Below are 26,261 nucleotides of genomic sequence, written 5' to 3' on the forward strand. Positions count from 1 at the left end.
GTATATTATGCCTCGTTTGGAAATTAAGGGGACATTTTGAACAACTCTGGATAAAATTCTTCAGGCATTAACTGAAGATAAGTTCCGAGTTATTTGCTGGTTTTTGAGCCTTAGTCTAGATAAGTTGATAGCACTGCAGTTTTACTTGCACTTTGTGACAACTTCACTGATTTTCTATCACATTATAATTATGATTTGTGGATTTATGTAGGCCTGTGATGGTGCACAGCGGGGCTTGAAATATAGCCTGGCTACAACAGGTTAAGCCTGGAGCACTGGTTCGCCAGTGCCCTGTTAGCTTTAACTATTGCACTGAGGTTACATATATAAAATATTATTATTATTACATTTTCATGGTTTGATAATTTCTAGTACATTACAGTGCTACCCACTTCTCTTGATTTTTATCTGGGGATTTTTGATCAGTACTATCAATTAAAATAAAGCATTAAATGGTGTTAAAAAATCTCTTTTTGTTTTTTCTTTTAACTATTTTTTTGTGTAAACTAATTGTGGATGATATTAAAACTGACACTAACTAAAAGTGTGGAAAAACTACTGTCACCCCCCCGAAAAAGCAGATATAAGAACTTTCAACTACTGCTAACAGTGAGTTGTCATAAGGTCTTGTTATTCAAAGACTCAAAAATCACTGTAAATCAATAATGTTATTAATTGATGTCATCCACATCCAAAAAAGCACTTATCTCTTCCAGCTGGATGGCATCAATTTATAACATTATTGATTTACAGTGATTTTTGAGTCTTTGAATAGCAAGACCTTATGACATCTCACTGTTAGCAGTAGTTAAAGTTCTTATATCTGCTTTTTGGGGGTGTGTGACAGTAGTTTTCCCACACTTTTAGTTAGTGTCAGTTTTAATATCATCCACAATTAGTTTACACAAAAAAATTGTTAAAAGAAAAAAACAGATTTTTTTTGACACCATTTAGTGCTTTATTTTAATTGATGACACACATTTGCACACAGAAAAGGTTTTCCAGAGTCTATGATCGAAATCTGGAACCATAAAAGTCTTGGATTATTTCTTGAATTTTCAAGCTCTGAGCAGGTTTCTGAGACTTTTTTCCTCTCAATATCGACACACTCACTTTAGACATTTTATTCTCTAACATAAGAAATCATTTTTTGAGCTTATGACTTCTTTGTATCACAAATGTAGTATGAAAGTGGTGGTGTATGCTGTCAAAGGAGGAAGCCTCTCAGAGCCAAGGTTTGGGAAATAAAATGAATCAGATGTGGAAGCAAAAGTGCAGTCTGGAACTTAGGAAGACTCCAACACCCATAATTCTTGGCAACTCCAGAGGCCTAGGCCAGGAAGTGAAGGGGAATGAAATTTGACCAGTTCTGAGTCTGACACAGGTGCACATGTAAAGGAGATGGAGATAGGTAAGTTTGCAGCAGAGGGTGAAAGAAAACCAAAACTTGAACTCATGGAAGCTGAAGGTCAAAGTGTGTGTTTGGAATATGAATTTATAAAGAATAAGGACTGCTGGTGAGGGACTATAGCAGTGTTTGGGTTTTTGAAATGCTAAGTGAAGTCCTAAAAATTAAATTGGGGTGCTTAGAAGAGGGAGGGTGGCAAATAGACTGAGCTTTGCTTCAGTCCATGTTGGAGAACTGTGCTTTGCTATTTGGAAAGTAGGTTTTTCTTGGAATATTTAAACAGTTTTTGTTACTTTGTCTAGTTTTTTTCTGAAAATTGATCTAGGAAGTAGAAGACCACGCCTTAGAACCATTCTGAAGAGTAAACTCTGGAGTAACCAGCATCAAGCCTGGTACTGTTAGGCCTTTGCAGGAGCCTAGGCAAGGTTACCATATAGCTCCAGGAAAAGGAAGACGGATTGAGAGATCTGGGTTTTATTTCCATTGAAAGCAATGGAAATAAGGAGGACAGATAGAAACACCTGGTTTTACTTCCATTGAAAGCAATGAAAGTAAAACCTGGATATCTCAATCTGTCCTCCTTTTTCTAGAGCCATATGGTAACCTTAAGTCTAGGTCACAGGTGTCAAAGTCCCTCCTCGAGGGCCGCAATCCAGTCTGGTTTTCAGGATTTCCCCAATGAATATGCATGAGATCTATTTGCATGCAGTGCTTTCATTGTATGCTAATAGATTCCATGCATATTCATTGGGGGAATCCTGAAAACCCGACTGGATTGCGGCCCTCAAGGAGGGACTTTGATACCCCTGGTCTAGGTGAAGGTGAAATCCTAAGGCAAACACAAGACATTGCCCAGAATAGTAGGCTTGTGCTCTGTAAAAAAATACCCAGAATTTGAAGCAGAAGAACTGTGAATTGTCTGCTTTCATACTGTGGAAGTGCTAGACACCACTGCAACAGAATGAAGTTTGCCTGCAGAATGAATTTTGTATAATTATTTTCTTCTGTGACACCATTACCGAGTGGAACGAGCAGGAAAAGCTCAGTGTGCAGTTGTGGCTAAGAAAGCTAATAGAATGTTATAATGTCTTTGTATCACATCATGGTGCGGTTGCACCTCAAATACTGTGTGCAATTCTGGTCACTGCATCTAAAAAAAGATATGGTGGAATTAGAAAATGATAAAGGGGATAAGACAATTTCCCTTTGAGGAAAGGCTAAAGCACCTAGGACAGGGGTGTCAAAGTCCCTCCTCAAGGGCCACAATCCAATCGGGTTTTCAGGATTTTCCTGTGAATATGCACAAGATCTATTTGCATGCACTGCTTTCAATGTATATGCATTGAGGAAATCCTGAAAACCTGACTGGATTGCGGCCCTCGAGGAGGGACTTTGACACCCTTGACCTAGGGCTTTTCAGCTAGAAGAAGAGACTGCTCAGGAAAGATATGATAGAACACTATAAAATACTGAGTGCAGTGGAAGGGTAGGTAGGTGTGAGCTACTAAGTCAGGGATAGGCAATTCTGGTCCTCGAGAGCCAGAGCCAGAGCCAGATCAGGTTTTCAGGATATCCACAATGAATATGTATGAGATGGATTTGCATGCACTGCTTCCTTGAGATGCAAATCTATCTCGTGCATATTTATTGTGGATATCCTGAAAACCTGACCTGACTCCGGCTCTCGAGGACCGGAATTGCCTACCCCTGTACTAAGTAATAGATTTAAAACAAACAGGATAAACATTTTCTTTACTCAACGTGTCATTAAACTCTGGAATTCATTGCTGGAGAATGCAATGAAAGCAGAGTTTCTGCCAGGTACTTGTGACCTGGGTTGGCCACTGTTGGAAACAGGAAATTGGGCTAGATCAGGGGTGTCAAAGTCCCTCCTTGAGGGCCACAATCCAGTCGAGTTTTCAGGATTCCCCCAATGAATATGCATGAGATCTATTAGCATACAATGAAAGCAGTGCATGCAAATAGATCTCATGCATATTAATTGTGGAAATCCTGAAAACCCAACTGGATTGCAGCCCTCGAGTAGGGACTTTGACATCCCTTGGCTAGATGGACCTTTGGTCTGTCCCTGTATTCGTCAAACCCAGTAACCTGTTTCCAACAGTGGCCAACCCAGGTCACAAGTACCTGGAAAGATCCCAAGTAGTAAAACAGATTTTATGCTATTTTTCCTAGAAATAAGCAGAGGATTTTCCCAAGTCCATATTAATAACGGCTTATGGGCTTTTGTTTTAGGAAATGATCCAAACCTTTTTTAAAAACCCTTCAAAGCTAACTGCATTTCACCATATTCTCCGGCAATGAATTCCAGTTTAATTACATGTTGAGTGAAGAGATATTTTCTCTAGTTTTGTTTAAAATCTGCTACTTAGTAGCTTCATTGCATGCCCCTTAGTCCTAGTATTTTTGGAAAGTGTAATCAAGCGATTCACATCTACCCATTTGACTCTACTCAGTATTTTATAGACCTCTGTCACATTTACCCAGAGCTGTCTCTTCCTCAGGCTGACAAGCCCTAGCTTTAGCCTTCCATCCATAGGGAAGTCATTCCATCCCTTTTATCATCGCCCTTCTGTGTACCTTTTCTAATTCTACTATATCTTTTATAAGATGCAGCAACCAAAATTGCACACAGTATTCAAGGTGTGGCTGCTCCATGGAGTGATACAAGTCATTATAACATTCTCATCTTTTCTTTCCATTCTTTTCCTGATAATTCCTAACATTCCATTTGCTTTCTTAGTCGCCACCACTAACTGAGCTGAGAGTTTCAATATATCCTCAACGATGACACCTAGATCCTTTTTTGTGGTGGTGACTCCTAACATAGAATTCTGAATCACATAGTTATATTCTGTATCATATAGCTATAGTTTGGGTACCTCTTTCCCACATGCAACATTTTGCATTCCTCTTTCTCATATGCATCACTGCACTTGCTCACATTAAATGTCACCTGCCATTTTGATGCTCAGTCTCCTAGTCTTGCAAAGTCCTTTTGCAATTTAACAACTTTGTGTCATTTAGCAAATTTAATTATCTCACTAGTCAAATCTAAATGTAAATATGTTAAAGAGCAACATTCCTAGCATAAACCCTGGGGAACCTCACTGTTTACCCTTCTCCATTGAGAATATTGATTATGTAACCTTACTCTCTGTTTTCCATCTTTAATCAGTTCTTTTTTTTTTTTTAAAACGTATGTTTATTAACAGTGAAAAATACACCGCCCAACTGGGCACAACAGTAATCATCAAAAGGGCAAAAAACAGGCCATTACATATGAAAAGCAGGAACAATAAACAAACAATGCTACCCCACAGTGTCCCCCATACATGTATAATATACAGAATTAGAATAAAAATAAAAACAATGAGAGCAACGGGGGCAGACGCAGTTAAGTACGGCTGCAAGGTAAAGCTGCCCATCTGGAACAGTGTTCTCCCACCTTTTTTTTTTTCTTTTGTACCCTATTGAAAACCCCCAGACCCCACACAGAACTCAGAATACCAATCGCACACTACAACATCCGTCCCATACATACCATTCACTCAAATCCCTGAGCATCTCCCTCCCTCCCCCCCCCCCCATCCCTGAGGCACCAGGGTGTTCTAGGAAAGAAAATGTAAAAAAAGAAAAACAGGTAGAATGCGCAGCAGTGGACTAGTCAAGGATGCACAGAAGAGATTCTGATCTAAGAAGACCCCTGCTCCCCCTCCCGTGCACACGACGGCACCAGGTCCCGCAGTCTCTCCCATAAGCCAACATAGTGCTGCTTAAGCACGCTCGGTGTTCTAGCATAGGATCGAATTTCAAACTGAGCCACCTCCCGGAGTCTACTCCTCCAGTGTTGTATCGGAGGGGCCTCCTCAGACATCCAATAAGTCAAGATCAATTTCTTCACTACTAGAATAGCGTTATAAAAGAATCTGCATTGGGGTGTGGTGAAACCCTGATCCTGGAGGGAGGTCTGCAGACCCAGGAGTATGAACCCATAGTCCCATTCTACAGTACGTTGCACTGCTTGTTCCAATAAGGGGAGAGCCTCCCGCCACACACTCAGCCTAGGACACTCCAAAAAGGAGTGAATATAGGTACCTGCGCTGCTCTTGCACTTAATACAGAAACCACTCTCCCAGAGTCCCATGCGTGCCCCCCTCTGCGCCGTGAAATAAGCCCGGTGAAGGATCTTATACTGGAGTTCTTGGAAATCTGCAGATTTAGTGTAGGAGTATAATGTAGCAAAGCAGGCCGCGAAATGCGATTCAGAAATATCCTGCCCCAAATCCCGCTCCCAGGAAGTGCGCACTGGGGTAATTACCGATATAGCGAGAGAGGACTTAAGAATGCGGTACCAGTGCGCAAGGGAGTTCATTGCAGGCTGGGTGGCCGAGAAAAGGATATCCAGAGGCCCCTTGTCCCAGGCCCCAGCATTTCCTCTACGTTCCGTCTCCCAGTAGTGACGTACTTGAAAATAAGAGAACAAATAGCATGAAGGGAGGCCCCACTCGTCCCGTATTTGCTGAAAGGATGGGAACCCAGTAGGAGACAAATCAAGTAGGTTTTCCATCATCAGACATCCCTGGGCCGCCCATTGCTGAAATACAGATCTACCCCTGCCCGGTGGAAACCTGGGGTTACCCTCTATACGCATGAAAGGAGATATGTCCGAGGGCAGTTGCTGTCTACGCCTCCACCAACGCCACGCCAGCCTTAGCGGGCGCAGATAACGAAAACAAGTGGTGTATCGCCTCCCAGGATCTTCTTGTCGATGTATTAGATTCAGAAATTGGAAAGGGGCACTCCAGCCCGCCATCCATCCCTTGGGGGAATAGCGTGGGCACTCTGTGTAGCCCTCGTGGATCCATCGGAGAAGAGAAGCAACGTTATAAAGCCGGATATCCGGGACATTGAGTCCCCCTAGAGATTTATCCAAGATGAGTTTGGACATTGCTATTCGAGGAGTGCGGGACCTCCATATGAAACGGGAGATAGTGGATTTGAAAACAAGTTCGTCCCTTCTGGTGAGCCAAAGCGGCATGGTCTGTAAAGGATACAAGATTTTTGGTACCAGAACCATTTTTACCAAGGCCACCCGACCCAGTACCCCCAGCGGTAGTTCCTGCCAAGCCTGGCACAGTTTTGCAATAGCCTCAAGTGGTCGACGGATATTAGCGTTGTAAAGTGTAGGTAGATCAGTGCTAAGGTATATTCCAAGATATCTCATCGGTTTAGTCGTGGGTGCAATGGGTAACACCGCATGCCAGGGCTCCCCCCGACCCCCGGCCAGCAACAGTAATTCCGATTTACTACAATTAACTTGTAAGCCCGACAGTGTGCCAAAAGCGCGGATCACCTCCAGAGCTCTGGGCAAATGCAAGGAGACCTGGTCCACATAAAGTAAGATGTCATCAGCAAACAAGCTGATTTTACATTCCTGGCCCCGTACCATAATTCCCTGAATGGTCTCATCCTGCCGAATTTTCGCTGCGAGGGGTTCGATAGCCAAAAGAAAGAGGAGCGGGGAAAGAGGGCACCCCTGTCTCGTACCTCTCTGTAATCCGAAGTCCTCAGTTAAGCCCCCATTTATCATTAAGCGCGCCCTGGGGTTCTGGTATAAAGCTGATACCCAGGCCAGAAAGTCGCCCTGAAATCCACCCCGGCGCAGGACCCAGAAAAGATAATCCCAAGAAATGCTATCGAATGCTTTCTCCATGTCCAGGCCCGCCACCGCCTCCTGGCCTCCGCTTCCTACCCTATCATGGATCGCCCCCAACACCTTCAGCAGATTCATAGAGGCATAGCGGCCCGGCACAAACCCAACCTGGTCTGGGTGAATAAGATCGGGGAGAATACCATTTAAACGCCTCGCCAGAGTCGCCGCCAAGAGCTTGATATCCTGATCCAGGAGGGAAATCGGGCGGAACGACCCCACCAAATCTGGGTCCTTACCCGGTTTAGGGAGCAGGACTATGTGCGCCATGTTATCCAGAAAGGAACCCCCCGTCTTCGCCACCTCATTATACATTGCGCTCAGGGGCTGTGCCACCAAATCCTCGAGGATGCGATAGTATTCGGGACCGAACCCATCCGGGCCCGGCGCCTTGGCCAGTTTAAGAGACCGAATGGTGACACGGAGTTCAGCCTCGGTTATAGGTAGGCTCAAGGATGCGGCCTGATCCTCCTCCAGGCTCGGCAGTGACAAATCCCTGAAAAAGTCCCTAAGAGCAGTCTCATCCAGCGGGCGCTTACCATATAGGGTCTCATAATACCTAACAAATTGTTCAGCAATTTGACTCTCCCCTTCGTGCCGAGTGCCCCCAGCGTCGCGGATTGCTGTAATAAGTTGACGTTTCTTATACGGTCTCACTAGGTTTGCCAAAAGTTTCCCTGTCTTGCCCCCCCATCTGTGCATGTTATACCGTTGAAACGCAAGGGTCTGCTCCGCTCGTTGGCGGAGTAAGGTCTCAATGCGATCTCGTATTGTCTTGTATTCCTGTCTCTCCGTGTCCGAGAGGGAGGAAATATGGGCCCTGCGAAAACCGTGCAATTGCCTCGTGAGGGACAAGAGCTCTGCTCCCCGGGCCTTGCGTTTAGCCGCAGTATATGCGATCACGTGCCCCCTCAGAACTGCCTTGGACGCATACCAGTAGGATATCGGTCCAACGTCAGGGGTGTCATTAGTGGCCTGGTAGTCTGCCCAACGTGCCCTAAGAAACGTCCGGAATTCCTGATCTTGGTACAGGTGCAGTGCCATTTTCCAAGAGGAGACCTTACTGCCAGCCGCAAGGGTCAAGGTAAGATCCACAGTAGCATGGTCCGAAATCGTGGAATCCACTATCTCCGACTTAGCAGCCCTAGAGAATAACCTTTGATCTAGTAAAATATAATCCAGGCGGGCGTACACTTTATGGACATGTGAATAAAAAGTAAAATCCGAATCATATGGGTGCAATGCCCGCCAGACGTCCACCAGGCCTAAATGCTGTGTTAGGAAGCCCACCCCTTTGTTGTCATGGTCCCTCAAGCTACCCCTGGGAGGTTTGCAGTCCACCCCCGGGTCTGCAGTGATATTCATATCCCCCCCCAGGACCACCTGGTATTCCGGATAAGCCGCTATTAGAGATAGAACTGTGGAGAAGAATTTATGACAGTAAGAATTGGGGGCATACAAATTGCAGAGTAACAGTTTTAAACCCCAGAGTTCCCCCAGCACTAGTACATATCTCCCCTCCCGATCAGTCAGTTGTTTATGCAAAACAAAGGGCAACCTCTTATGGAACAAAATTGCCACCCCTCGGCGTCGTCCCCCAGAGGTGGAGGAGTAAACATCCCCGACCCAATTTCTCCGCAATTTAGAATGTTCAATCTGAGTGAGGTGTGTCTCTTGCAGGAAAGCCACATCCGCGTTCAATTTACGCAGGCCAGTAAGAATACGAGATCTCTTTACTGGGGGCCTGATGCCATCAACATTAAAGGTAACAATCCTTAGATCAGCCATAACAATGAGAGAATAGCTTTATGCTGCACAGTGACCTTGAGAGAAACATCCCTCCAAGAGTGAGAGAGTTCATCCATTCTCCACCAGCCAGATAGGAATTGGTCCTGTGCAGAAGGAGCAGATGGGCCCAGACGAAGCCTCCCAGCTAAGCTTCGCTGCCCTCGGTATCGTTGTGCCCCCTAGTCCCATCCCCCATACCCCCATACATCCCCCCCGTACACACATCCCGGACACAACCACACACTCCCATTCACACCCCTCCTCACATTCCTCCAGCAGCCCTCCACCCCCCACCCTAGCCCCCCGTGCTGATCCCTCCCCACCAGCATACATACCCATAACTTTATCCCCCAACCTGCCCGGAGCCCTCCCCCCCACCCACCAATAATTCCCCTATCATACAGTCCTGGTACATAAGTAAAACATTATCATGGGACAAAGAAAAGATAATACCAACAAGTCCATAAGTGAACCCTCCACAGCATCCGCGGGCCGCTCCAAGAGGCCCCGGTCTAGTCAGGATGCCCAGCTCTGAATGGGTCAGATAGAATCCCTCAAGATGGAGTGTGGCCGAAAAGTGTGCAGGAGTCCATATGGGGACATAGGCACCGAGGCCTCTTACAGCCCTGCGCGGATCTCCCAGTCGGCTCCCCCAACCTGGGCTCGGGTGCCAGTTCCTAGGTGAAAGAAAGAAAGGTCCCCACTTCCGCAGCGACGCTTGGAGTCCTGCGTCCTCACGGTGCCCGCTGAAATTGGTCAGGTATGTGTCCTCTCTGCAAGCCGGGCTCTTAGGGACTCCAGCGCAGCTTCTCTGAAAAGCAGATTTTATATGCTGAGGGATCTTGGATCAACTGCATCAGGCTCGAGATGACCTTAGGCGGGTAAAGTCGCCAGGAACGCCTTGGCCTCATCGCCGTTGTTAAGGGTGAGGGTCCGGCCCTCATGCCAGACCCTGAGTTTCGCTGGATAGACCAGTGCGAATTTAACTCCTCTGTTGTGGAGGTCTGTGCAAGAAGGTGCCATGAGCTTGCGTTGGGCTGCCACCCGCACAGAGTAGTCGTTGAACATGAGCACTCGTGAGCCCTTATACTCCAAGGCCCCCGCCTTTCTGTAGGCCCGGAGAAGGAGCTCCTTTTCCCTCCAGTTAGTATAGCGGGCTATGGCAGTCCTCGCCCTCCCCCCCTCCAGGGGCCGGCTTCCAATGCGGTGCGCCCGTTCACAGGTAAAGGCCTCCGCGTTCCCGGTCAGGTTCAAGGTTTCGGGAAGCCACGTGCTAAATATGGCGTACAGCTCTTGCTCACCCACCGTCTCCGGGAGCCCGACCAGCCTCAGATTGTTTCGGCGGCTTCTATTCTCCTGCTCTTCCAGGGCCTCCGACAACTCCCGGGACGTTTTCTTCAGGTCTGCCACCTGGGCCGTCAGCGTCGCGCACGTGTCCTCCTGATCGGACACCCGCTGTTCTACCTCCGTCAAGCGTCGGCTGTGGGAATCGAACTTCTCATGCATCTCATCCACAGCCGACTGGATTTTATTGAGTCTGTCCGCCAGCGCCGCCGTGACCGAGCGCGTAATATCAGTGATCCAGTCACCGGCGGGAATCGTGAATGTGGCCTGCTCCGCCGCCATCTTGGAGGGGGTAAGAGAGGGCTTATCCCGGGTACCTTTAGCCGATTTAACGGGCATACCCCGTGCCGCCGCGTTCGCTGCAGACAGCGTTCGTGAGAGCTGATATTTATATCTCGTCCCGCTGACTCGTAGCTGTAGTAGGGGCGCAAAAGGGCCGACTTTATAGCGGATTTAGTGTGAGTGAGGCAGGAGCTCTCCTGTCGTGCGACTGCTCAGACAGGCTGCATCACGTGACCCCCCTTTAATCAGTTCTTAATCCACAACAGGACATTATCTCCAATTCCATGACTTTCTAATTTCCTCAGAAGTCTTTCATGAGGTATTTTTTATCAAATGCCTTTTGAAAATCTGAATACTGATCAGCTCATATTTATCCACATGTGTATTGAACCCTTCAAGATTTCCCTTGACTAAATCCATGTTGGCTTTGTCTCATTAATCCATGTTTATGTATATGCTCTATAATAGTCTCTACCATTTAGCTTGGCACTGACATCAGACTCACCGGTCTATAATTTCCTAGATCACCTCTGGAGCCCCTTTTTAAAAATTGGCCTTAAGACGGCCACTCTCTAGACTTCCAGTACCATGCTGGATTTTAAAGATAAATTACTAACAATAGCTCTGCAAATTCATTTTCCAATTCTATTAGTACTTTGGGATGTATGCCATCAGGTCCAGGTGATTTTATACTGTTATTTGTCAAATTGCCCCAGTACATCTTTTGGTGTTACAAAAATTTGTTTCAGTGTTTGATTCATCAGCACTGAATACCATTTCTGGCACCGATATCTCACCCACATCTTCCTCGGTGAAGACTGGGGAAAGTGTGGCGCAGTGGTTAAATCTATAGCCTTAGCACCCTGAGGTTGTGGGTTTAAATCCACGCTGCTCCTTGTGACCCTAGGCAAGTCACTTAATTCCCCCCATTACCCCAGGTACATTAGATAGATTGTGAACCTGCTAGGACAGATAGGGAAAAAATGCTTGAGTATCTGAATAAATTCATGGAAACCGTTCTGACCTCCCCTGGGAGAACAGTATAGTAAATTGAATGAATAAATAATCTAATATCTCTTCTATGGCCTTGTCTTCCCTGATTGCACCTTTTACCCCTTGCTCATTTTGCAGTCCAACTGATTCTTTTCCTGACTTCTTGTTTTTAATATACCTAAAAAAAGTTTTTACTGTGTGTTTGCCTCCATTGCGGTCTTATTTTCAAGGTCTCTCTTTGTCTTCTTTATCAGTGAACATATTTAGTTTCAGCTACTATCTCTTATGCTGTTTCCTATTATTTTCAGTCTACTATTATTATTTCTATAGCGCTACCAGATGCACGCAGCACTGTATAGAGTCACAAAAGAAGAAGAAAACAGTCCCTGCTCGAAAGAGCTTACAATCTAAACAGCCAAGACAGACAAACAGGATGTCATGGATACAGTTAAGGGGAATGGTTAATCAGCTGGCAGGGTTGGAGGGTTGAGGAGTAGGGTTAAGGATTGAAGGATATATCAAAAAGGTAGATTTTCAGTCTACATTTAAACAAGAGAAGGGGCTTGACAGACAAACTCAGGTAATATATTTCAGGCATAGGGGGCAGCTAAATGAAAGGAATGAAGTCTGGAATTGGCAGTGGAGGAGAAGGGTAAAGCTTAACAGTGGCTTATCTGAGGAACGGAATTCTCTGGGAGGTGTATAAGAAGAGAGAAGAGATATTGAGGGGCAGCAGAATGAACACACTTGTAGGTCAGCAATAGGAGCTTGAACTATATGCGATGACGGATAGGGAGCCAGTGAATTGACTTAAGGAGAGGGGTGACATGAGCATAGCGAGGTTTGTAGAAGATGAGTCATGCAGCAGAGTTTTGCACTGATTGCAAACACTGCGGGAGACTAGTTAGAAATAGATTGCAGTAATCTAAGCATGAGGTTACGAGAGATTGGACAAGGGTCCATGTAGTGTGCTCAGAGAGGAAGGGGTGAATTTTGGTGATGAGATAGAAGCGACAGGTCTTAGCAGCTTGTTGGATGTGCGTAGAAAATGAGAGGTCGGAGTCGAAGACGACTCCAAAGTTGCGAGCAGAGGAGACTGGAACAATGACAGTCTTATTTACCGAGATGGAGAATGGAGGAAGAGGAGCAGAGGGTTTAGGGGGAAAGAGGAGCAGCTCAGTCTTGAACATATTTAGTTTCAGCTGACGGCAGGACATCCAGGCAGCAATGTCAGCCAAACAGGACTTTAGGTGTCTTCAGCATATAGGTGATACTGGAAGCCATGGGAGGAGATCAGGGCACTGAGGGAAGAGGTGTAGAGAAAGAAGAGAAGCTGTCCTAAGACAGAACCCTGGGGTACATCAACTGCTCGTGGGGAAGCATCAGAAGAGGACCCACCAACATATACATTCAAGGTGCATTGAGAGAGGTAGGAGGCAAACCAGGAGAGGACAGTGCATCAAGGAGTAAGCTGTGATCAACAGTATCAAAGGCAGCAGACAGACCAAGAAGGATGAGGATCCAGTAAAGGCCGTTAGATCTGGCCATGAACAAGTCACTGCAGCCTTTAGTAAGGGAATGTTGGAGGCGAAAGCCAGACTGTAGAGGATCGAGAATCTGTTGAGTTGAAACGAAGTCCAGGCAGCAACGGAGAACAGCACGCTCAAGTAGCTTGGATAGGAACGGAAGAAGGGAGAAAGGGTGATAGTTGGACAGCAGGTGGGGTCCAGTGAGGGTTTTTCTGAGAAGCAATTTAACCACCGCAAGTTTGAAGGCAGCAGGGACAGTTGCAGTGGAAACAGATAGAATGAGAATATGGCATATGGGAGGGATAACAGTATGTGAGATGGGGTCGAGTAGAGGGGTGGGAATATGGTCTGAGGGGCACTGAAAAGGTCCTTTTACTTGGCTGAAGACAGAAGTCGTGCAGCTTCTTCCTCTGTGATTTCAGAGAAGAAAGAAAAGTCAGCGGTAGTTGACGGAGGGACAAGAGGAGGGACCAGACAGGAGAAGCTTCCTGAGTTGTTTAGGATGAAGGGATGGTGCGAGTTTGAAGTTCAGGAAAGTGGATGGTGGTTAGACCCTTCCACTTTCGGAAGGATTTTCTTTTAACTCTAATATCTTCCTTCACCTCTTGTCAACCACACTGGTTTTCCTTCCTTCTTTTTAAATTAACGAAATATATCTGGTCTGGTCACCGTATCTTAAGAAGGATATGGCAATACTTGAGAGGGTTCAGAGGAGAGCGACACGAATGATTAAAGGCATGGAAGACCTTTTATACACTGAAAGATTAGAGAGACTGGGGCTCTTCTCCCTGGAAAAGCGGAGACTTAGAGGGGACATGATAGAAACCTACAAGATCATGAAGGGCATAGAGAGAGTAGAGAGGGACAGATTCTTCAAACTTTCAGAACATAAAAGAACAAGAGGGCATTCGGAAAAGCTGAAAGGGGACAGATTCAAAACGAATGCTAGGAAGTTTTTCTTTACCCAGCGTGTTGTGGACATCTGGAATGCGCTTCCAGAGGGTGTAATAGGGCAGAGTACGGTGCAGGGGTTCAAGAAAGGATTGGACAATTTCCTACTGGAAAAAGGGATAGAGGGGTATAGATAGAGGGCTACTGCACAGGTCCTAGACCTTTTGGGCCACCGTGTGGGCGGACTGCTGGGCACGATGGACCTCTGGTCTGACCCAGTGGAGGCATTTCTTATGTTCTTATGTTGGTCTTTTTGAATAATATGTACACCTAATGTAAAATTTTGACCTTTGCATCTACTCTTCTAAATTTTTTTTTCTAACCATTCTCCTAATGTTATCATAGTCTCCTTTTCTTGTTTTTAAAGTTAAATGCTATTGTATTGGATTTCCTGTGTGTATGTACTCCAGAGATTATATCAAATCTGATCACGTTATGATCATTGTTATCAAGTACCCCCAGCCCCATTACCTCCTGCATCAACTCATTCGCTCCGCTAAGTACTAGGTCTAGAATTGCTTTGCCTTTTTATCGGTTCCTGAGCCAGCTGCTCCACAAAGCAGTCTTGATTTCATCAAAGAATTTTACTTCCTTAGCATGCCCTGATATTACATTTATCCAGTTATATCGGGGTAATTGAAATAACCCATTATTTATTATTGTGTTACCCAATTTGTTAGTATTCTCTCTTCTTTCACTTTCTTTCTTTTTCTTCTTTTCTTCTTTATCTTCATTTGTCGCCCCCCCCCTCCTGATGTGTTATCCATAAATGTTTCTCCTCTTTTTTTTTTTTTATAAGTCTTTATTAATTTTTAAAACTTTCAATAAGTGTAACATAAGATACAATCATTTTATACTTTAACATCACTTAGGGCTCCTTTTACTAAGATGCGCTAACGTTTTTAGCGCAAGCAGCAAATTAGCGTGCGCTAACCCCATGCTACGCGGCTAGAACTAACGCCAGCTCAATGCTGGCATTAGCGTCTAGCGCGTCGGGCATTGTAGTGCGCGCTATTCTGCGCGTTAAAGCCCTAACGCAGTTTAACTCGCATCAAATATCCCTCCCCCTCTTTGTTTAATGATTGTAGTTCATCCCCCTTTCCTTTTGTATCGGTAATAAATTTGTATGTATATATTTTATTTTATAATAAATTGTCTTATCGTTTGTCCCCTTTTTAATTTGTAATATGCATTGAAATATTTGATATTGCGTGTACATCAAATTCTCATAAAACTTGAAACTTCTAATTTCTGATAACATTTCAGTATTTGTCTGTTAATCCTGGTCAGGTGGATGGTAGTATACTCTTTTCACTATCTTTTTCCCCTTTACACATGGAATTTCTACCCATAAGGAAGCCAAGGTGTGTTTGGTTCCTGTAGAATTTTTAGTCTATTTGATTCAAGGCCCTCCTTAACACACAATGCCATGCCTTCACCAATTCAATCCACCCTATTGCTGCAGTATAATTTGTACCCTGGTATCACAGAGTCCAATTGGTTATCTTCCTTGCATCAGGTCTCGGAGACGCTCTTCCCATCTTGTTTCTTAAGCTTCTGGCATTTGCATGAAGACATTTCAAACAGCTCCTCAAACTTGGAACTCCCTCCCTATTTATCTCAGAGAAGAAAAGATCTGAGATAAATTTAAAAGTAAACTTAAGAGCTTTCTTTTCAAAGACGCTTATGATATTTAGGAGTCCCAGCCTATTTTTGCTTATTTTCATAAGGCTACTTCTTTTATTTCCCTCCTATTGTTTTTTTACCATAATTGTCCTTCTTTCTATCATCATTATTGTATTTCATTACTCCGCCTATCCTTTTGTTTTCCTTTTCTGTTTATTCTGTTAGTCATTAATTTAATATGTTTTGTTCAGTGTCCATCTGACTTTTATAACACCTGTATTATCTGTAAATTGAAAGATTTGTTCATCGCTTAGATATTTGAGTAAGCGATTAATCAAATACTTAAACTTGAAACTTAAATCAATGGGGTCCCTTAGTATATGCTAACGCGTCCATTATATTCTATGGATGCGTTGGCGTATAGCACGCGCTACAATGGCTATTGCGCCTTAGTAAAAGAGGGGGATAGTTTTATTCCTATTTACAACAACTGTTTCCTTTCTTTCTCATTCCCATTCTGTGGTAACTTTCAAATATTTCTTCGTTTACAGAAATTAGATAGTTCAAAGTCTAATAGATGCTGGCACTGTCTTCTTGAAGCTGGGACATTGTCCCTTGATACTTAAACTTTAGAGATCCATATGGGATCAAGTGAACAATATATTGGAAAATCCAGTGGCGTTAACGTATGATACCATTTTATTTGGGACGTTAATGAGAGGTAAAAGCCAAATATCTGCTCGGAATAACAAACTTCTCTTTATAATGACAGGGCTTGCAATACAGCTTATTTTGAAGAATTGGAAGAACTGGGATAGGTTAAATTACTCTTTCTGGTGGGAATCTCTTTGCTATACTTTTAAAATGGAACAGCTGATAGCTATACAGCAGGGAAGTTACAAGAAGTTTATGGATGCTTGGGAGCCATTGACTAAGTTCTGTAAGGAATGATAACTGACTTTATTTTACTGACCTTTAAACATACACATCCAGGGTGGGGGGAGGGGCTTGGTTTGGAATTGATTTAGGGAATTTTTGGATATTCTTGTAGGTATTTATTTTCTTGATTACTAGGTGAAAGGGTGGGGGAAAATAATTGCTCATTAATGTCTGTAAGTTTAATGTGCTCTTCTTGTAATATTATGTGTACATAAAGTATTTGCACAATTGTAGTTTGGAAATTGAATAAAGATAAAAAAACAAAAACACACACAGATAATTCTTCTCCATGGGCAAGCAGGATGAGTCGGCCATACTTGTGTGATGCCATCCAGCAGCACCATAAACCTGCTAATTCTCCTAAAGCTCAGAAAACCACCCTCAACCACTGTCCTCGCACATTTCCTCTTCTTCAATATGGTCTATGTACTTTGCCAAGCAGATGGATCTTCCTGCTCTCCTCTAATCTTAAAGTTGTTTATTCTCCATCACTTCTAGTGTTCACTTTATCTGGTGTGGTCCACTCCATAACTTCTCTTGACATGCCACAAGTCAGGCATGAAACAATTTTTGCCTGTGTCCCTGGAGGCCTGTGAAAGTGGTACAGCCCTTACTGTTTATCATTTTTATAGCACTGAATAGTATATGCAGCGCTGTACAATCAACAAGCAATAAAAGCATCACCCTGAGGGGCAGAAAAGTGAACCCCAGGGAGACTTCATACATGCTAGAGCACCTTTCCGGGATGGGGAGGAACAGTAATCCACTCCTGACTGCAAAGCAGTGAAGATTTTACCAGTTTCTACAAAACAGACCAAAGATGTGCCAACAAGCAGGAAGGAAAGCAGAAATCCTCATGTCGCCAAGGTGCTCCGCAACCCTAAGCCAGGCATGCAATAAAGTCCTTAAGTTCATCCGGCGAAGTTAAATACAGCGTGCGATTCTCATGAGTGACTCTAACTTTCGCCGGATATTGCAAGAAGAATTTAATCTGTCGCCATCTTGGGAGACACAGTATGGCTCATTGATACTTTTGTGTTTTTCAGTGCTCGAATTGGCATGCCGCAATGGCAAAACAGCTTGCAGGGCTCGTTCGACTCCTCGACCCTTCCCCGACACCAAGGAGAGTATCGGGTTCCACTGTGCAAAGTAAAAAGATTTAGAAAATCGCTGAAAGGCAGCTGGATCGGGAGGGATGTGAAAGCACCTCAAGTGCATTACATCCCATATCCCAACTTTCAGCATTCACGGTTTTTAGCTTGCTGGCTCCTCCCCCCCCCCCCCCCAATTACATCAGCTTGCATAGAGAAATCGCTGATTCCAAGTGTTTACAGAGAAAATCGCCGATTCCCAGCACTTTCTTCACCGTGTTTTGCCTCTCCTTCAGGAACAGGCCAGGTCTCCCACCATGTTATTCACGGTTTCACCATATTTACGATGGTTTTTAATAGAAAACAGCGAATAACATATGGAAAAAGTTATTCACAGTTTTTCTGTATTCATGGGTCTATTAATCCGCTATCACAGCAAATATGGAGGGAGAAGTGTACTACACCTGTGGTGGAAGGTGTGAGTCCTCCAAAACCCAACCAAAACCTACTGTGCCATCATATAGTTGCTACCAGCAGGCATAAGAGCTATTGTGATGTACACTTGGGTCCAGTAGGTATTTGGTGGGTTTTGGAGGGCTCACCATGCAATATAAGCGGTTATGGTAAGGTGTGTACCTGGGGCCTTTTATGTGCAGCTCATTGCAGTGCCCTCTGAGGTCCCCCACAGCTCTGCTGAGATGTCTGTCTTGCCAGTCTACTATAAATTCAAGAAATCGTTAAAGACAAACTAACACAGCAAGAATCATCTCAGTCCCCAATAGCAACCCGCTCCACTCCATAATACCACGGGAAATGTCCAGATAACTCCTTATATATTCCTAAATGTCCAAATAACTCCTTATGTAATCTGTCTTGAGCCGCAAGGTAACGGTGGAATAGAAATCACTAATGTAATGTAATAAATGCTGGCCCCTCCTACATCCTAATGGCATGTTTTGTAAGTTTTTATTTTGTACATTGGTTTGTTGGTTTTATTGAAAATGGTTCAAAAAGAGATGCATTATAGATGGCCATTTAAAAAAAATACAAACAAACCCAAGATAAAATGTTTTTGAGTTTTGAAAATGGTCACATTCGCTAATGAATTTTTGTGTGTCTTCCGCAAAATGTCCAAACTTGGATTTGGACGTCATATTGAAAATGCTCCTCCCCAACTGAAAGCATGACCTCTGAAAATTAAAAAACAAACCTGTATCAGCTCTTCTGCACTAGAGCCCATCACAGTAACAAATAACCTCCACTCTTTGTGGTGATTGGTGGTTCTACCATTCCCAAATTTGACCCTGAGGGACCCTCACATTAGGCACTATTCTGGCTGTGTTGGGGCCGCTGCAAGTACAGGTGTCTGTCCTTCTCCCTGCAATCCTTCAACCCGGCACCTGCAGCGATTAAAGCAGGGCTGGCTCAGGGCCTTGGCTTTCCCTGCAACGTGTCCCGTCTATCTCTGATTTAATTTCCCGTTTCCACGAGGGCAGGATATATCGCAAGGAAGGTCATGGCCCTGAGTACTTTAATTGCTAAGGGTGCCAAGTAGAAGGATCGCGAGGAGGGCAGAAATGCCTGCATCTGTGGGAGAGAAGAGGGTGCTAGACCAGGGAGGTGTACTCTGCTGGACCATGGGAGATTAGAGAAAAAGAGAAGTGTGCTGGACTGAGCAGTGAGAAATGCTGCTTTCCTGGATGGGGGGTAGGGAGAGAAGATGCTGCTCCCCAGATGGGGATGGAGAGGGTTAGATACTGGACTAAGGGAGAAGAGAGGAAGAAAGATGCTAGCAGTAGCATAGCAGGTGGGGGCAAGGGGGTGGTCTGTCCCGGGCACTGTCTGATGGGGGCACTGGGACATGTCCTCCTCTCCGCTTCCCTACCCCGTCACTACTGCATTCTCCTTCCCTTTCTAAAAGAGAAGTCCATAGGTCTTTATTGAGATGACTTGTGGAAATCGACTGCTTAGTCCCAGGATAAGCAGCATAGAATCTGTTTTGCTACTTGGGATCTAGCTAAGTACTTGGGACCTGGGTTGGCCACTGTTAGAAACTGGATAATGGGCTTGATGGACCTTCAGTCTGTCCCAGTATGGCAATTCTTATGTTCTTATGTACCTCTGTTGCTCGTGCCAGCGTTGGCTTTTCCTCTGATGTAACTTCCCAGACCCGTGCCTAGGAAGTGATGTAAGTGGAATAGCTGACGCTGGAGCGAGCAGCAGGTTGGCGTTGCTGCTCGTGATGGAGGTTAGAGGTACGGAGGAGGGGCGTCACCGCCTCGGGCATCTCTCACCCTCAATACGCCACTGGATGCTAGATAGAAGAGGAAGTGGAGATACGGGACCTAGGAGGGAAAGCTGTGAGAAGGGTGGGAAGAGAGGAGAGAGATTGGCCCCAAGATGGGGGTTTGGAGTAGAGAGTTGCATGGGGGACAGAAATCCCACCCATCCCCGCCCGTCCCCATCAGGATCCTCTCCGTCCCCACTCGTCCCCATCAGGATCCCCTCCGTCCCCACCCGTCCCCATCAGGATCCTTTCCGTCCCCACCCATCCCCGCAAGGAATTACCTCCATCCCCGCCTGTCCCCATAAAAAGCAGCAATTACTTCTGACAGGATCATCAATTCCACAGTTTCTTTTGTGTTTACGCTGCTGTTTTCCTTGTGGAATCTCTTTGGTGGAACCCTTTTTTTGTTTTCTGTTAAGGTAATTAACTTATAAAGCCCGTCTTTTACTAAGGCTGATGTGTCCATTATATTCTATGAACAAACCCTGCTTCCAAAGCCTTCCATCCCCGTGGGAGTCCCGTTGGCTAGAGGGGGGTCCCCGTGGGGTCCCGTGGGCCAGATGGGGGTCCCCGTGGGAGTCCCGTGGGTTAGGGGGGATTCCCGTGATCCCCGTTCCCACGCAGACCTCTAGTTTGGAGTGCAGTGTGTGGGAAGAGAGAGGGAAGGAACTAGTAGACAGAGATGCTGAGTATAGAGGGAGCCCAGGGATAGGAATATATGCTGGATGGAGATGGGATAGGGACACAGATGGGAGCAATGCTGCTCATAGGGGGAGAGGAATGCAGGGCAAGGATAAATAAGGATGCAAAAGGTAGATACTGAATGGGTAGGGACGGGGACATGCTATACAGGATGGATAGGGACGCAGAGGGAAGATGGATGGTGGACATGGAGAAGATAAGAAATGTGAAATGGATCCTGAAAGACAGGAAAAGAAATAGAACAGAAAAGACACTGGGACCAAAGTAAATAGAAAAATAAAATGTTCACACAACAAAGGTTTAAAAAAAAAATGTATTCTGAATTTAATAACTGGAATATTTCAGCCAATGGAAATACACATCTCATATTTTGCATTTCGGTTTCTATTTCCCTAATATTGCTGTACCTGTAAAATCTGACTTCTTGAGGTTTCCAGTTTAGTTCGTTGCCTTCAAATTTCTGTTAGTGAACTGTGGTCTCTTGTTTCACATTTGTTGGGTGTCTGTTTTTTTTCTGAGTGTGTGACCAAAGGGTGGAATTCTGCTAACATGTACTGCCTGTGTAAAGATCTTTTTGTAGATCTGCTTGTTATGCTTTTTCACTAGGTGGTGTATTGTTGTTTTAGGACCCAGTATACATAATGGCGGTGCTGCCTTTTTATGCATAAGGTTGTTGCTCTTTGAGTCCTGGGAATTAGTGGTGCTATTGTATGGTAAGTTTCTGAATGTGCTTTTGCACAAGTCTGTGCATAGTGTGCTCCAGTGGAGGGAATGTGCGTTGCCTTTACTGAAGTGACATAAAAACCTTTAATTTTAGTTTGTTTTAACATCTGACATAACTTTGTAGAAATTTTGTAGGATCTGATGTGTATTGAGGTGGTTGTTTTTGTATGTGATCAGGTTTAAAATATGGAACACTTCCTTTGAGGGATATTTAAATACAGTTGAATTGTTTCCATAGATGTGTAAGAACATAAGAATAGCCTTATTGGGTCAGACCAGTGTCCATCAAGCCCAGTAGCCTGTTCTCACGGTGGCCAATCCAGGTCTCTAGTACCTGGCCAAAACCCAAGGTGTAGCAATATTCCATACTACTGATCCAGGGCAAGCAGTGGCTTCCCCCTTGTCTTTCTCAATAACAGACTATGGACTTTCCTCCAGGAACTTGTCCAAACCTTTCTTAAAATCAGCTACGCTATCCGCTCTTACCACACCCTCTGGCAACGCATACCAGAGCTTAACTATTCTCTGAGTGAAAAAAAATTTCCTCCTATTGGTTTTAAAAGTATTTCCCTGTAACTTCATCGAGTGTCCCCTTTTTGACAGAATGAAAAATCGATCCACTTGTACCCGTTCTACTCCACTCAGGATTTTGTAGACTTCAATCATATCCCCCCTCAGCCGTCTCTTTTCCAAGCTGAAGAGCCCTAACCATTTTAGTCTTTCCTCATACGAGAGGAGTTCCATCCCCTTTACCATGTGTTGGTAAGTACTTGAAATTAAGTTTAAAATATGTAAACATGTCACCCATGAGGCAGAAATCCATTTTTAGGTGCTCATGAAGGCATTCCTCATCAATAAGAATAGCCTACATCTCTTCTTTGGGTCTTACAATCATGTTAAATTTATACACAAAGCACTACAAGAAAAACCTCACTTCATTGGCCTTGTGTCTCACTCTATGGAATGGGCCATCCTTGGCATCTCTGCACGCTCATGTAGCCTGTCCAAGAGGGAATTCCATAAGATAAGTTTGTTTGAATTGAATTTTATTGAAAGCTGAAAATTTCTGGAAAAAAAATTGTGTTGGTTAGATTGGATATGTAAATTCACTGAATAATTAGATAGATTGTGAGCCCGCCGGGACAGAGAGGGAAAACGGCTTGAGTACCTGAATAAATGCATGTAAACCATTCTGAGCTCCCCTTGGAGAATGGTATAGAAAGTTGAATAAATAAAAATAAAAGTATGATGGACTAATGATGAAGTTTGTGTTTTAAAAGCTTGCTAAAAGGCACTGAAGTTATATGCAGCCTGGCACTTTGAAGTCCATTTTGCAAATATATTGATAAAGAGTGAATGCTTGACCTATGTTCTTAGACAATTATGGCTGGCTGGAGGGTGGGCATGGTAAAAGTTAGATGAACATCTGCTTTCTGTGATCATTGCCAATAAAACTCTACATTCTCTTCTACTCTCTGTCCAGAGACCAGAAAGATTTGGGGATGAACTGAGCTCCTAACGGTGGGAGCTGGAGGAGGTTGCAAATGCTGTAAATGGAGAGAAACGCCAGCAGCTTCCTGGTAAGTGTTTTCTGCTGAGAGTTGAAAGAGTGGCTGGTGCAGGGTTAAGGCACTTTTCTGTATCCTGGTTCTCCACACTGGCCACACCCAGAGGAAATAAAAGGGGATCAATGAAAGGGAGTTGAGGCCATCGTTTCAGCCCAGCCTCTACAGAGCCCATCCTTTCCATCACTTGCTTCCCTGTTCTCTGACCATAACCTGTGCTGCTCCTTCTGCGTTGTGGCAGAATTAAAAGATTTTTGGATCTACCTATGGGGAGCGTTTGAGTGTCCAACAGAATACTCTTGTTCTGTGGGTGTCACAAGTAAGACCAACTCAGGACCCCTATCCTTTCAGAAAGGTAAACAAATTCTCCTCTTTGCTCTCCTGTTTCTTCCTTTTTCTTGCCTTCTCTCTCCGTCTCTAGCTTTGCCTCAAACTCATTTTTAAAGCATGGTTTTTTTCACTGCTGGCTTTGCAGTTCGAGTTCAGTTCTTAAAACCTTTTAATTTAGTACTAATAAAGATAAGAACCTGTCTTTATCCCTCTCTCTTTCCCTGACTCTATTATTATCTGTCTGTATCTCTCGTTATCTTTGTTTTGGTTCATTCTTTCTCTGTCTCACTGTGGGGGTTTTTTTCTCACTGTTTCCCTCTCTCTGCCCCCCTCCCATGTTTGCTCTATGTATGTGTTTAATAGACTTCTGTTTGTTTCACTCTCTTTCCCTCACGCTCTCTTGTTCTCTGGTCTTGTGTGTGAAACTCCACTACAAGGGATCCAAGGCAAAACTCCAGTGGCGCTGGCCACGCTCCAGTGCACTAAGTTTCATTTCTCAGGGCACAACCTGTTCTCCGCTTCTGTTAAATACTGTATTCACTTCCTCCTGGTAGAGCTCTGTTGAAAGATATGCTGGCAGAGCAGATAGAAAAATGTAACCTTTTCCGAAACAGTCTTTCAGGGTAGCAGCACACACCCTCTTCTATAGAAAACTGGAGAGCTGGAAAGACAGTGTAGGACCTGTACCTCGGAGAGCTGCAGCCTATGCCTGATATCTTGCACATAAATGTCCATCTAAAATTCCACTTGTAAATCTGAAACAGAACACCCCATTTTAAAGTTTGTCCCATTTTCTGTGTGCAGGGTAAGGCAAAAAATAAGTAACCACCTATAGTTTTTGGCAGTTTCCTCAGCAACCCTTTGAATTTCATCAAGAAATTGTACGTACTTAATCAGTCATCACACTTACATATTACTATTAAACAACATATAACGCCGTTTAGTAAAACCCAGTGTTAATTATCTTAAGCTATGTTAATATTGTTAATAATATGTTAATATAATAATATAATAATTTTAGCGTTTCTAATGATTTTTGCTTTCTTAAAAAATAATTTATATTCTGCATATCCTACAATTCTGTTTGGATTACAAATTATTCAGATACTCAAGCATTTTTCCCTAACTGTCCCGGTGGGCTCCCACTCTTATCTTATGTACCTGGGGCAATGGGGATTAAGTGACTTGCCCAAGGTCACAAGGAGCAGTGCAGGATTTGAACCCACAACCTCAAGGTCCCGAGGCTGTAGCTCTAACCACTGCACCACACACTCCCAGTAAAATAGCATCATTTAAATGATACAATTAACAATGTATTAGAATTTTACAGTCACTGTGAATGTTCCGAGTGTCCACCCCCAGCTTTAATACAGGCCTTCAGTCGCTTTGGGAAGTTTCAACAGCCTTGTCAATTGGTCCTTGTGGCAGGCTATCCAGATCATCTTCAGGGCTTTCTTGAGTTCTGTGATTGTTTGTTTGTGGTTTTGGGTGGAGCTTGCTTCCCAGACATGCCAACAAATTTTCTTGCTGAGCTTCCAGTTCTTGAGATGATATTCAGCTAGTATTGCCTTTGCTCTAAAACCTTGCTCATGCAGTGTCTGGCTTCTCATTTTATCCACTACCAACATCTTGCCCATGATTGTTGTTTCAATCCAAAATGCTTTAAAAAATTATCTGAAATTATCATATCATGAAAATATTCAAATTACTGTTTACAAAGGTCTACATGGTTGTAACATCGTTAACAGTATGCTGGTACCTTGTTTTTGGGATGGGGTTTTTTGGTTTTGTTTTTTTTCAAATAACAGTTTTAGGGGATTTCATCATCGGAGGCGTTAACCCTGGAACACAAGTCAAGGAGCCTAAAATAGTGAAGTGTCTCCCAGAATCCTCAGCTACTAGGTGTACCAAACAAATACAGTCTATAATTAGGGAAGAAACTAAGAATTCTAAAGCTGATGTTATCCATTTGGGAACAAATGACCTGGCCGACAACTCCCCATTTGCATTGCAGAAAGCTTTTCTGGGGAGCTAGGGGAGGATTTAAAACTTTTTGTAAAGACTGTAGTTTCTTCAGAAGTACTAGGAGATGAGAGTTAAAAACACAGAGGACTTCAATAGGTGGCTCAAGGCTTGGTGTCATCAGGAAGGCTTTAGGTACATAGGAGGATGGGGAAATACATGGAAAAAGAAGAGACTATATGGTAATGATGGGCTACATCTTACTATTGCAGGAAAAATAATCTTTGCTGAGAAATTTAGACAATAGGGCCAGTACTGGGCAGACTTGCATGGTCTCTGTCCCGTATTTGGCCATTCATTTGAGGAAGAACAGGGGAGGACGTCGATGGCTGGGATGGTTTAGATGGGCTGATGTGAGCTTTGACGGAGACTCCAATAAATGGACCCTAAGCACAGTACCGGGAAGAGCTCTGGGTTTCTGGCCTAGAAATATCAAAGAAAAAGAATAATTTAAATCAGGGGTGCCCAACACGTCGATCGCGATCGACAGGTCGCTCGCTCAGGCGACCCCAGTCGATCGCAGAGCGGGTTCCCTTCTTCCCTTCTCTTTTTTCCTCTCCTGACTGGCCTGCTCCTGAATTCTGCTGCTGCCTCCGCTGCTCAACATTAAAAAAAAACAAAAAACGGCTTGGAGAATTTATGCTCCGGGGGCTAACGTGTCCGGCTTCCCTTCTCTTCCCTCTGAAACCGGAAGTTATGTCGGGGGGGGGGGGGAGAAGGGAAGCCGGCACGCACATGTTAGAGCCCCATTGCTGTTTAAAGCGGGAGACAGGTCAGTGAAGCTTGCGATTTGCTCTTCTTGCTGCCAGGTGCTGCCTACTTTCTGTTTCCTCAAAGGCAGGACCCTGCAGCATTTCTCCCAATAGGTCGATCTTGGGCCGATCAGCCTTCCTCTCCCCGACGTCAATTCTGCCGTCGGAGAGGAAGTTCTGGCCAGCGGAACTTCC

At 44.4% G+C, this 26,261-nt stretch overlaps 1 protein-coding gene across 5 annotated transcripts in view; it reads left to right on the top strand.

The window, feature by feature from the left end:
- Positions 1-1,312: 1,312 nt before the first annotated feature.
- LOC117364853 (mucin-12-like) overlaps positions 1,313-26,261 on the top strand; it is a 132,076-nt gene continuing 107,127 nt past the window's right edge. For all 5 annotated transcript variants that reach the window (XM_033954552.1, XM_033954555.1, XM_033954556.1 and 2 more), the window contains exons 1-2: positions 1,313-1,411; positions 22,881-22,977. The gene's annotated coding sequence lies outside the window, so the exon portion shown is untranslated. The remainder of the gene's footprint in view (positions 1,412-22,880; positions 22,978-26,261) is intronic.

The sequence above is a fragment of the Geotrypetes seraphini genome, chromosome 8 (assembly GCF_902459505.1).
Source record: "Geotrypetes seraphini chromosome 8, aGeoSer1.1, whole genome shotgun sequence".
Taxonomy (NCBI): Eukaryota; Metazoa; Chordata; class Amphibia; order Gymnophiona; family Dermophiidae; genus Geotrypetes; species Geotrypetes seraphini.